We start from the raw sequence: 14696 nt of genomic DNA on the forward strand, positions 1-14696 counted from the left end.
TACACACTGGCAGCCATGTGATCTGACTTCACCAAACGAAAATTATCCAGAAGCCATCCACATCAAACTGACACCGACCCCTGATCAATAGAGACCAAGGTTATTTCATCCCCTCTGCATACAACGAACTCATCAACCAACCATACCTACCTGTATAACTTATATAAACAGACTCTTTACATCCCAACTCTAGTGCTTGTATAAACTTGTATAAACATACTCTGTACATCCCACTGGTTTCAATGTGTAAGCCCTTGTAACTCGCTTCAACATGCACTCCCTTGTCATCACATTGTTACTGTACTTCCCAACTAAATTCTTTTGTAAATCATGTATATATACATAGCCCTTTTTCATACCTGCTTGACAACGATACAAGAATCTGTATCGAAACGTTGCATCACCTGAATAAAGAAGTTCTTCATCCATGAAGTTTGTCTGTATATGCATACAGACCACCGCCATATAACTGGAATATTGCTGAGTGCGGCGTAAAACTAAACTAACCTCACTCAGTCAAATATTGATACCAGCTGTCGCATCCTGCAACACCAGTGGCACGCGTCATAAGCATAGGCAAAGACGGGTCAGAATATCGCTGAGTGCGGCGTAAAACTAAACTCACTCACTTACTTCAATCCAAATGTTCTGTGTAAATCATTCTGTGCTGTAGTACTTCACTCTTGCTTGACAACGGTATCGAATCTATACTGAAACCCCGTGCATCCCTTAATACCATAAAGGGTTATGTCATCCATAAAGGCGTCTGTACCTTTCTTATTAATCATCAAATTCTCAAATGTCAATAAAAATGGCATCACTATGGGACCAAAGATGTAAAATATGGTGAATGGCAGGTGCGATGAAGACACACAAGTATGGCGTGGGAGTGTATATTGCCGTTCCTTAAAGTGAAAAACCCGAGGATCAAATCACAATTATTAAAGCGATTTGCTGAATGTTCAATGAATTATCTATATTCGTACTTTTGGGGAGCCTATTTCCTTCCTGGAGAATATGATAGTTAGGGAGAGAATTATAGCTGAACAGGACTTTCTGTGATAGTAGCGACCACTGAACAGTATTGTTCTATGGAGTCCTTATAGGTCTTGAAGTCTATAAAGGTTTAACAGCACGAATACAGGACATGGAACACAACTGTTTTTATTCAGTTGAATGGTTTTGCAGAGCCATGAGATTGTTCAGTGTTGGGCAAATGGCCATCCCATGCTGCCTCCAACAGTGGTTAAACTATTATCACAAAAGGAGCCAGCCTCTGTTCCAAAAATATAACACGCATACACACGCAATTAAAGAATGTATAGTTTAGCACATTGTGGCCTATCCCACCTTGAAAAAATTGAATAAGATTTCGTTTAGTGACAGTTACTGCGAATGGTGTTTCTGTGTGTCGACTTTGTATCAGGATTAGATGCTGGCTGGCTTTTTCCTTTCACCAAGTTTAATCTATGTATATTTTATCAATATAATCTCATCCCTAATGGTGTTTGGAAGCATACATAGACTGTCTGCATAGTTTGCATGGCTGCAGATGTTTTGTATTAAGCAAACGCCATAAAAACAGACTCCTAGTAGATACCAACCTTTGAGAATTCCTTGAACATACACGTTGGTTCCATTGACAATTCAAACAGTGCACACATGACAGTGATCTTATTACTACACTCTGTACATTGACTTTTTTGATATTTTGAACAGGAAGGATTTGGCATCCATCTTTTAGCTTTAGATCAGATCCTCCTCCTGTAGGTTTCCATTGAAGTCCACTGGCAGATGGAAGCGAAAAGGACCCATGGACTGCTGCATTGCAGGTATTGGAAAAGTTAGGACCATAGTGAAGATTAAGGATGTAGACAGAAGTTCACATTAGTTCCAGTTCTGTCATCATGTTCTGCACCTTCTAACACTCCGCCCTAAAAAGGATTTGAGGGGCAGATTCGTGGGATAGACTAAGGCGATTATTAGAAGATGCCAGTGTTGGCTTAGCCTCTCTCATTATCCATCTGACGTTCCTGGAAGAACTGTTTCATCTGTTCCTAGCGACTGGAGATAGGTGTCCAAGCCTGTGGGTACAAGAGCTGCTTTTCTTTATCTTTGCCTGATGGGACGGATGAGATATCTGGAAACCATCTTTGTCTTCCTCTTGGCTCTGGGAACAAAAAGAGCAAAACTGGAAAAATGCTTTAAAAATGAATGGCCTGAAGTCCGGTGTAGATGTTCCAATCAAATAGAAATACCTCTTTTTCTCTCATGGGGTCTCCAAAAACATTCAAAAGTCTATTTTAAATCCTAACCCCACCTTTTACTCGTAGAATATGTGTGTCTTTTAAATATATCGCTAGATCTGTATGAATTAAGTTAACAGCCGAAGGGATGGTGGGAATCCAGCTAGGGTCCACGCAGGAAGCAAAAGTGTGCTGTAAGTCCCTATGGTCCCTAGTATGGTGATCTACCTTCAGTTGCTTTTTGGCAACATATAGGCTGTTTTACATTGTTCTTGTCATTTCTACTTAAAATGTTTTTTAGATTTAATTACTAGTTTTAAATGGATATCTGTGATATACTAGTAGTTTTACTGTTCTTCGTCAACAGGCTTTTATTTTTTTTCTAATTTTATTGATCTATAATATAATTATTATTAATTGTCTTCGTCACGATATGGATGAAATATTGCCGATGTGACGATAAATATTAACTCACCTACTCACTCTTTTCTCTCAAGATATACCTTATGTACAGTTTTCCCCGAAATTATTGATAAAAATCCTTGTTTCGTAATAATTGGATAATAGAATTTTAAAATAGGTGTTACATTATGTATCATTACGATACTCAGTGTGGGAGGTAACTCTTTGTGGGCTTAAGAAATGAACCTTACTCACAAGAATATCCAGTCAGGTGCTGGGATTGGAGCACATGTCAGGGCAGGGAGGCCAAGGAAGCTCATTACTACTGATCAACGGCGACTTGGGTGAGATTGTAAGCAGGGGTGAAATGCCGCTGAGTAGAATATCCGAAATGATATGATTACTAGGAGGAAGTCCCTAGGGTATGTAATGAACCCTTGGGAAACAAGAATTGGCAAATACTTAACTGAATTCGAAAAGCATGGAATTCCCCTCACCAGTGATGAAAGACTGGGATAATGTTTTCTTTTTTCTGATGAAAGTTTCTCTGGCTTTTTCCAAACTGTGTGAATATTTGGACAAAAACATACCGTGAAACCCATCTACCATAGCCCCAAACAATTTCTACATGTGGGGTCGGGATATCCTCACGGAGTGACGCCGTTGTGTATTTTCACTGACATTTGACGAAGGAACGATATGTTGACATCTTAAATGATCACCTCCCTTCCAACGGCCCGAACAACCATAGCGAAGATAATTGGATTTTCCAGCACGATAACGACCCCTCAACACACTGCGGGCTACAAAACAGTGGCTGTCGGACGAAAATGTTCAAGTTTTAGGACTGACCCAGCAACAGCCCAGATTTTAACCCTATTGAGAATGTGTGGGGACTAATGAAGGACAGAATAAACCTAAAAGGACTTAGAGAAATGTTGAGGGTATGAAGAAAGAAGTTGTCGAATATTGGGATACGCTGTCACACGATTTCCTACAAACTTTGATCGGTATTGTACCAAGGCGCATTCAGTCGTGCATTGCAGGACAAGGAGGTCTCTACTAAATGTACTGAGAAGACACTTAGACTGCAAGAGAATCATATCTCAACATATTCGGTATTTTAAGTAAAACTTCTATGGTTTATATATATGGCTGAAATATTGCTAATGTGACTCTAAATTTTAACTCACTCACTCACTCACTCTATGGTTTATAAACATGAATTAGATATTTGCCGCAACAACTTTCTCACTAATTTCCGGGAATATGATAACATAAGATATATACCTTTAAAATCATCATATAAATTCATGAAATGTGATAACACTGCTGATATATAGACTGTGTTCACTTAAAACCCAACCAGACATCAGGGCCTAGATTTTTGAAGCTCTTAGCGCTAAGATAGTCAGCGCCATACATTAGCATTAACTTACGACTATCTTGGCGCTAAGAGAGCTTCGGAAAAACGGCTCTAGACTGGTAATATTGCTGAGTGCAGCGTAAACTAAACTCACTCACTCCACTTAATTCCTGTCGTAAATGGTTGGAGGCGCTTAGTTCACATGTAACGAGGAGACATTATGGACTTGTTGACCAGACACGTGATGGTTTCCAGACTGTTAATCCGAAACCCGGCATCCAGATACAAACTATACACAAAGAACAGTTAACACACCCCTTAACACACCCTGCACCCCACATATCTCACGATTGAATGAGCTCCGATCTTTACTCCTATGGGGCATATGGTACATGATTGAGGTCGTCGTGTGCTGCTTATAGGGATCCTTTCTTGTACAGAACCTGACCCAACTGGAAGCTGCTTTACACGAGGGAATGGCGTAGACTGGCCTTTCCAGAGGAACAGAGGAGACTGACAGGGGGCGCTAGGAGGAGAGCATTGGCTGGCCATACAGTCACATAGAGGCCTAGCACCTCGGTATTGACCTTGAATCGTGTAAGACACGCAAAATGACATTTTGAAATATTCACATTCACTAAATACATTTCGCTTACTAAACATTCTAGAGCCATACTAGTACAGACGTGGTTTTTGTGTGAAAAATCAGTGTGTGGTTTTAAATGAGCAATTATAATTATAAAATCAATATGGATTCCAATCATTTTGTCGTTTTAATGAGTCAAAGGATCATACGGGTCAGAAAAACTCATGTTTTTCCCATCAGTCACAAGCCAGTTTTATGTACGTGTGAAATTGGGTTTAACGTCGTGTTTGAGAATATTTCGCTCATATGACGACGTGCATGCGTGTGTATGTGTATGTGCGGCTGCTTGTACTAGCCCAGACTTAAGCTGGTTTTATAGTGCTAGCCCACGCAGTGAAGCATGAATACCCCACTCAGACACATAATACTGACTCCGAGCCGGACCAGTCCTTGTTGTACCCATTAATGCCGAACGCCAGGCAGGGACCAACAAGTACCATATTTTAACGTCCTTTGGTATCAGAACACATGGACCACTCATGGACCCCTTTATACAACGTATGCGTGAACAAAAACTACTTGTTTAATGACAATATAATCATTTATTGTGGGACGAAATGAGGCAGATTATTAGTCTTGTTATCTCGAATCCCGTAGGAACCCAAGCCTGTATTTCTATTGCTTCGTCTAAATATAAACGTCAAACAAAGAGACTACTCCTGAGTCTGCTCTCCGACGGAAGGTCAAACAATATTAAAATGTTTATTAATGGATCACTGTAAATCAGCAGTGAAACCAAGTGTTGGCGAATTGGGCGATTGAATTGGACTAGGTGTCAGCGACTGATGTTATGGGTTACACTGATCGTAAGAGAGAGCTAAATGGGTCTGGTGGCCAGACTCACGGTATGATTCTTTGGTCATAATTTCCTCCATTGGCCAACCTGGTGCAGATTCGCAGGCCGTCGTGATGTCATTTGACATTTGAGTTATGCATGTCATGTAAAACAACAAGCTCGGGACCTGTAACCATTCGAAATGTTCGTGACCCGTGAAGATCCGGGGTAGAATAGGTCTTCAGCAACCTATGTGCTTGCCATTAAAGGTGACTATGCTAGTCGTAAGAGGCGACTAACGGATCGGGTGGTCAGTTTCGCTGACTTGGTTGATACATGTCATCGGTTCCCAATTGCGCAGATCGATGCTCATGCTGTTGATCACTGTATTGTCTGGTCCAGACTCGATTATTTACAGACCACCGCAAAATATTATATATTGTTTATGTTTGGGATGTCTTTGAATATATTTAAGGGCTGTTAAGATGGCGTTTGCTTCTGCTGTAAATATAGAGCTGTTATCAGTTATTCTAGAAGATATTGTTCTGGATCCAATGACAGTGGCACTAGCCACCGCGCCACCGTCCTTGGACCCATCTGTTAATAAGGATTTGTATGTATTATATTTGATTTTTAATTGATTATATTCTTGTTTATATTGTAATTCATTAGTTTCAGATTTCTTAAACTTTGTCAGAGTTAGGTCAACTTCAGGCCTCACCAGTTGCCAAGGAGGGGAAGAAAGAAGACGGGAAGGAGATATATTTTCCAGCTCAATGCCGGCAGCAGAAAGGAATGGTTTAATTCTGTGCCCAAGAGGCGGAACAAGAGAAGGCTTTTTGTTGTACAACTCCTCATAAGAAGGATTGAAAACACAGTTAAATGCAGGATTAGACTCGTTAGAATAGAGTTTTGTTATATACTGTAAAGATAGTTTGATACAACGTTGGGTAAGAGAAGGCTCATCTGCTTCAACATATCGACTATCAATAGGAGAGGTTCTAAATGACCCAAGACAAAGTCTTAGTCCTTGGTGGTGGACAGAATCTAAAAGTTTTAAGTTGCTTTTGCAGGCTCCACCGTATACGATGGAGCCATAATCAAGTTTCGAGCGGACCAATGAACGGTATAGGTGGAGGAGGGTAGCTTGATCCCCTCCCCACCTTGAGTTGGAAACAACTTTCAACAAATCAAGGGCCTTCAGGCATTTAGCTTTAAGTGATTTAATATGCGGCAAAAAAGTTAAATGGGAGTCGAAAAGTAGACCCAAGAATTTGGCCTCCTTAACAATTTGATGGGAGTGCCATTTAAAGATAGTTCTGGATCTTTATGCAGCTTATATTTTCTACAAAAGTGTAGACAATTAGTTTTGGACTTGGAAAATTTAAAGCCGTTTTCAAGACACTATTTATTTATTTTATTTAAACACAACTGCAATTGCCGTTCAATAGTATGCATATTTTTACCACGACAAGAAATATTAAAATCATCCACAAAAAGTGATCCATCAATTGAATCGTTTAAAACCTTGGATAAACTGTTTATCTTGATACTAAACAATGTGACAGACAAAATACTGCCTTGCGGGACACCCTGATCCTGATTGTAATGGTCAGACAGGGTTGAACCCACTCGGACTTGAAATTGCCTGTCATTTAAAAGTTGGATATAAAGTGAGGCAAACGGCCTCGTAATCCAAAGTCATGTAAATCTTTTAAAATCCCATGTTTCCATGTCGTGTCGTATGCTTTTTCTAAATCGAAAAAGATCGACACTGCATGTTGTTTATTAATTATGGCATTTTTCACAAAAGACTCTAAACGTACTAAATGATCGATGGTACTACGGTTTTTTACGGAAACCACATTGTATATTAGTTATAAGGTTATTGGTTTCCAAGTACCAAACAAGTCGATTGTTGATCATACGTTCCATGGTTTTGCAAACGCAGCTAGTCAGTGAAATTGGTCTATAATTAGAGGGATCAGTATGATCACGTCAAGGTTTAGGTATGGGAACAATAATCGCATCCCGCCACGACGAAGGAAAATTTCCAGATGCCCAAATGTCATGATTCAGGTAAGTGCTTCAGGAGTTGATAATGTATGTTATCAACCCCTGAAGCAGTATCATGAGCCTGATCAAGAGCAGTATAAAGCTCATGTATCGAAAAGGTTACATTGTAGTCTTCCCCATTATCTGAATTGAAATTAAGAGATTCCTTTTCCTGCTGTTTTTGATATTTGTGGAAGTCAGGTACATAATTAGATGAGGAAGAATGTTTGGCCAACGTCTCACCAAGTTTATTTGCAATATCTGATTTATCAGTCAATAACTGATTCCCATCATTGAGATGGTGAATGCTAGATTTAGAGCCCTTACCCTTGATTTTCTGGATCATATTCCACACCTTTGATATAGGTGTGCGCGAATTGATTTTTGAGACATAGTTTCGCCAAGAGTGGCGTTTATTTTGCTTGAAAGTACGTCGTGCTTTAGCGTTTAAAATTCAAAATTTGTCTAAATTGTGGACCATAGGATGGCGACGGAAATAATGCTCAGCTTTCTTCCTTGCCTTCCTTGCCTGTTTGCATTCGTTGTTAAACCATGGTTTTCGTACGTGTGGAATTGCAGAGGACTTTGGGATACACTCGTCAGCTATGGTATTTAGTTCATCTGAAAAACATTGTATGGCATCAGGAATATCAATAAAAAGTTCAGGCTTGAGGCTATCAGCACAGAGAATTTCATATAAAGGCCAGTTAGCCTTTTTAAAATTCCATCTTGATGATGGAGGAACGTCAGATGGATTCACAGGTTTTAGTATTGTTGGGAAATGGTCACTTCCACAAAGGTCGTCGTGGACTGACCATTCGAATTCACTCAATAGGTTGGAGTCAGTAATACACTCTCTCAAAAAAGAAACGCAACCCCTATCTAAATATCTGACATCATTTCTAGAATAAAGATGGTGAATGTAAATTAGAATTTTCTTCAAAATACTGTTAATACGTTCCCATCTGATCAGTATAAGCTCCCAAACGGAACCATTTTCACACATGATGACCTTTGTATCCGTGTTATTTGAGAAAGTGCGAAATTGTCATGTACAAAATGCTAAAAGCCTGTTGCACGTGCAAATCGTTGAAAACACAGTTCATGTAGAGGGTTTTAAAAGCACGCGTAGTTTGTAATTTTTCTCTCATAATTTGCTCTGCAAATCAAGTTCGAAAATGCCTCGTTTGAGTACAGCAAATCGAAATATTGCCATTGGTCGCATTGAGGCCGGGGAAAGCTTTGGAACAGTTGCCCGTCATCTAAACGTACACAAAACAACAATCTCACGACTTTGGAATCGTTACACACAGTTCCATGCAATTGAAGATCGTCCCAGGAGCGGTAGACCTAGGATCACCACACCGGCTCAGGATCGCTTTATTCGACTCAGCCACCTACGTAATCGGCATGCCACACCCACCATCACTGCAACACAGGTGCCAGGTTTGAGGAGAGTATCGGCCCAAACCATCAGGAACCGTTTACATGAGGCAAATTTACGTGCAAGAAGACCAGTTGTTGGGCCCGTCTTGAAACGCCAACATCGACGCCAACGTCTCAGGTGGTGTACTAACGTAAGGAGATGGACCCTAAGAAACTGGAGAAGAGTCTGGTTTAGTGACGAGTCTCGTTTTCTTCTTCAACGACGTGACGGTAGACAACGTGTCTATAGACGAGCAAATGAACGTTTTGCACCGAACTGCGTTCGACAGGTCGACAGATTTGGAGGAGGAAGCATCATGGTATGGGGAGCCATGTCTTACAACCAACGGTCAGACTTGGTCATCATTCGTGGCAATTTGACGGCACAACGGTACATTGATGACGTCTTACAGCCACATCTTCTGCCGATAATCGCCCAACAGAGGGAGTTGTTTCAACATGACAATGCCCGCCCTCATACAGCTCGTGCAACAGTGGCATTCCTACAGAATTCAAACGTCAACGTGATGCCGTGGCCCTCCAGATCGCCAGACATCAATCCTATCGAACATCTGTGGGACCAGCTGGATCGTCGTGTTCGTGCACGTACACCACAACCGCACACGTTGGTTGAACTGGCCGCAGCACTCCAGGAAGAGTGGAGAGCAATCCCCCAGGAAAACATCCGCCGTCTGATTCGTTCTGTTCCGAGGAGGTGCACTGCTGTGATTAGAGCTCGTGGCTCTACAACGAGATACTGAAGACAACGCCCCCTAGCGTAAATTGAGAGTTCGATACTGACCTGCATTAACTGTTACCTTATACCGTGCTGACCTAAGGTTCACCATGTCAAATTTCATGGCATTATCTTTAAAAATACAAATGTAATAACCAGTTAAAATTGATATAAACATTACCAAAAAAAAACAGGGGTTGCGTTTCTTTTTTGAGAGAGTGTAGATAAATCAAGAGCTGAATATGTTCCTGTGCCAGGATGTAAATAAGTATTGTCACCGTCATTATAAATGCATAAGTCATTATTTGAAATGAAATCCTCCAGTAATTTACCCTTGGCGTTTGTAGTAGATCCACCCCAGAGTGGGTTGTGGCCATTTAAATCACCCATGATTAAACAGGGTTTAGGTAGTTGATCATAGAGAGCTTGCAGATCTGTAAGGTGAACAGTTGATGAAGGCGGGATGTACAAAGAACACAAGGTAAAAGCAACCTGTAATGTAAGTCGAACTGCAACGACTTAAAGATTTGTTTTAAGTGGAACAGGGCTATGGATAACATTGTTCCTCACCAGAATTGATGCTCCACCAGAAGCTCCATCACCAGGAGGAGAAAAATAATGATACGCATTAAACTGACGTAGATCAAAATTATCTGTTTGTTTCAGATAAGTTTCTTGTATGCCAAACGCTGACGGGTTAAAATCTTGGACTAATAACTGTAAATCGGTTATATTAGTCCGAAGTCCTCTGCAATTCCATTGTATTATAGGTGAAGGTATCATTTCTTCGGAGGATGAACGGGATATCTACCCCTCACCTACCTTGAGGGTGACAAGCTATGTGTCCTACCATGGCTATGGTCTGACACATCCATCTCCTCGAGTGATCCAAACTTATTAAAAAGCTGGACCTGATTATTCGTCTCTTTAGGGGTTCTGTTACTTTGAGTCTGTTTGTACGTTTCACTGTTTGTTTTGGATTTGTTCCTTGCTGGTGGTTTGATACGTGTTTCTGGTTTGGATGATTGTTTCGAAGATTTAGATGAATCCTTCTCAAAAGATATATTGGATTGTATGATTGTTTTTGATTGACATGTGGTTTGTGAACTGGAGGTCGTTTGGGTTGGCTTCAACTGAATCTCAACTGATAGCAATGTAGGAGCGGATGTCATCGCCCATGTGTAGTCGGTCTGACATCCTACTGAGTTGCATGAAACACGTTTAGGTTTGGTGACCGGAAGAGATGAAGAAACAGTAGCAGAGTAAGTAGGGCCCGATGGTTCCTGTGCAATGACAATCTTCTTTGCTTCTACAAACGCGTGATATCTTGGACTGAAGTTTCCAAGTAGGGCATTCCTTGGAGGAGGAGGGATGACAACCAGAACAATTAACACATACGGGAGGTTTGTCACAAACGTTTGAATTCTCACATGATCCTGCAAATCGATGACAAACTGCTTGATTACGGCACGATTTGGAACCGTGGCCATATTTTTGGCAGGTATAGCATCTCAAGGGATTAGGGATAAAAGTATCTACCCTCAAGTTGCAATACCCAGCCTTCAAAGATGTTGGATGTATGGAAAGGCAGAAAGTAATGTCAATGTCACGGACGATGCCTTTACTAGTATTAAGTGATCTATGAGGAGAAACCTCAACAGGGACATTTGCTAAAGATTTGGTTGAGAGTAGGATCTGCGATTGGATCTGTTTCCAGCACTCAATTAACAGAGAACCAGATCGCAGCTTTTTGATTTCCTTTACCTCGCCAGCCAGACCTTCTATACCCTTTGCTACGGCAAATGGATTTAACCTTAGAGGACCACCATCAGGTGCTGACATGACAACGAAACGTGGCCAATTGTCAGTGTTGGTGAGAGCTACAGGAGCCTCATCCTCCGACGAGAACGAATCATCAGACTCGTGGGAACGTTTTTTTATTCGGGGTGCCATGGTAGAAATATATATGATTCACCTTCCTAGCTCCCCACCCACCATGGAGTGTCAACAAGGACGATGCCTCATGTCTGTGGATATCCAGCAGACGGCACCAAGGATTCTAGGAGGGTATACTCAAGCAGAAAATATCTTGAAAAGATAAATCCCACCAGATTGGCCCATGAGCCACCGCCTTCTGGGCATTAAGACTCTAGGCAAAGTTCATGATAAACATAATACAAAATCAATTAGTGTCAATAAACAAAGGGTGCCAAGACCAAAATGTAAACAATTCCAAATCAAATTTTGTGCAATTACATATAATCAATGCACAGGGCTTGGCGTGACCAGCCGATTGATGGAACTGGGCCAGTTCTACCACCCGTCTAGGTGAAGTGAGGGGGAAAGTGGTGTGTTAGGCAAAGGAACACTGTTCCTGGAACCAGTGCCCTCAACCATCAGCCTCCCGTCCTCCACCGACACAGGGGCGCAACCCACGGCAAACGGGTTGGTGGACCAAATGTTCCCCCGGGTCCACAACGGGAGGTCGAAGAGCGCTTAGCGTTACCCAGCACCCATCACGAGGAGGTAGCTCTTCACGGGTGCCGATCCAAGGATGAGGGCCAAGTTGCTAGTGCTACAATCATTGGATCCAAAACTGTCTCCTCTAGGATTCCCGACAACAGTTCCATTTTCACTGCCGAGGCCAAAGCTATTTTCTCAGCTTTGACCTACATTAAACAGCAGAATCATTCCAAAAACTTCATCGTTTTCACAGATTCATTATCTTGCCTTCAAGCGCTTCAAAACGCTACTTCAAATCACCCAATCATTCTGGACATTTTAGAACTTTACAACAACCTTTCTACTGGCCAATATGACATCGTCCTCTGCTGGTTGCCGGGTCGATCGGCATAGCAGGTAACACAAAAGCCGATGCTGCAGCTAAAGCAGCTCTTGACAAGTCCTTATATCCACTGCTGATCCCGTACAGTGACTTCAAACCCACTATCAAAAGCTATACTCGGGACCTCATGCAAAAGAGGTGGGACACTCAAGTAGGAAGAAATAAACTGTACGAACTGAAGCCAACAATTGGTTATACCTGCTTGGGTTGTCAGTCAAGACGTAATGAGGTAGTTTTACGACGATGTCGTATTGGCCACAGTCGGTTTACACATGACTATCTGCTGAAAACTGATGGTGATGGACCCCCCATGTGTGTCTCTTGCGATGAGGTTTTCACCATCAAGCATATTCTGCTTGACTGTGTGGACGTATCGTCTGCAAGGGACTTACATTATGATGCAACAAATCTGAAAGATCTGTTCTCCCGCGTGAGCGCTCATCTGATAGTGAACTACCTGAGGGAAGTTTATCAGTATCATAAATTGTAACTGTGTAATGTCACTAACAAATTCCCTGCCTTTAAATTTAGTGCTATGCCTTTTTCTGTCTTTAAATGAAAATGTAATGAATATATGTGTTTGAAATAAAACTCATTTGGACTCTGTACCTACAATGCAGACTTGTTCTCGTCACTATATGGCTGGAATAATGCCGATGTGACGTAAAGACCAACTCAACTCAACTCAACTCAAATAATCATTATTGTCTTTTTTTTCCGATGGAATCAGCTAAGCATTAAAACGGTTTTGTTTGATAACAGTTGCGTCATTTCTTTGAGCAACATTTTTAGAAGCTGCAGAATCGCCAGTAGAGCACGTAACGTGTACCTGAGATCCCGTTATGTGTACAAGCGACTACCTGAGAGGGGGTCACTCATTCGCGTGACTGTCTGATCAAAGACAGGGAAAGTCTGCATGTCCCACAAAAAACGCGTCCAAAAGTTTTATTTCTGAAAATAGTGAAACAAAATTTGCAACAGTCATTGATCACAATTCATATGGAAGTTTGGAATACATTCTTGAGCAAATCGTTGAAACTGTACTTCTTCCTGTCTTTAAGTGAACACATGTGAACGCTTAATATTGTATAAAAGTCTTGTGAATCACTGAAGCACAAGTCTTTGGCGTGACGAGCGAACGCTTCAACTATTATGAAAACTCACCACCCTGCTTTGTCTTATGACTACAGCCCAGGGTTCGTGCAAATGCTGCAACGGATTGACCGGCCTTAAACTCATGACACGTCCACGTACCTGCTTTGTGACTAAACTTATAATTATGATGCGTGTTCATGTTTAACAGCAGTTGTTGGCAATCTATATTTATATTGGATCGCCATTCATAGTTAAGATCTTTTAGATGTTCACACTTTTACATTTACAACTGTGATATTCTAGTTATTTTACTGTCCTTTGCAGACAGGTAAGTATATATCTCAATTTGTTTTATTCATTTATAAATTTACAACATTCTTAGTCACGATATGGCTGAAATACTGCCGATGTGACTTTAAATATAAACTCAGTCATGTTAAACAATGCTTGTGTGGTTGCTTCCCAATGCACGTCAAGGTGATCACACGACTCGGTGATTGTTCTGTTTCGCGCTTTATAATTAAAGTTTTCACCTTGGTCACGACGGCCACATTAAAAATGATCACATGTCTTTGTCGTGTGACTGGCACAGCAGGACACTAGAAGGAATTACCCAAGTTTCTAATTTTGTTGCATATACATGTATATGACTCGCCCATCACTGAATGAAGAACATGTAACAACACTCGCCCTTCAATGCTGCGAAGATGAAATATTGACTTTAGTCTGAAGACTCTCCGATTCGTTAACCTTAATTGCAGATATATTTGATTGACATTGTTGGCGAGTAACAATGAACGACAGATGTCTTTACTGGTGACAGCTTCCTTACTCTGTTACGATGCGTCGTTTTGGTGTAGATCCTTATAACGTTGTCAAGTAACAGACGTGTACCAATGGAATAGGGATAATAAGACAACTGGAGTGAATGAATAAAAGGAATGAACAACAGCCAGAAAAAACGGTTATGTGTGACTATTCAAGAAACCCCGAACTTTTTTAAGCATCTAAATCCCATAGTGGAAGGATATGTACGATGAACACTGTTTATTGCAATCTGTACTGAATTTCGCTAGTTTACAACATAATTAACTTGAGACACAAC

Source organism: Haliotis rubra, unplaced genomic scaffold (genome assembly GCF_003918875.1).
Source record: "Haliotis rubra isolate DU_JTF1 unplaced genomic scaffold, ASM391887v1 Scf240, whole genome shotgun sequence".
Taxonomy (NCBI): domain Eukaryota; kingdom Metazoa; phylum Mollusca; class Gastropoda; order Lepetellida; family Haliotidae; genus Haliotis; species Haliotis rubra.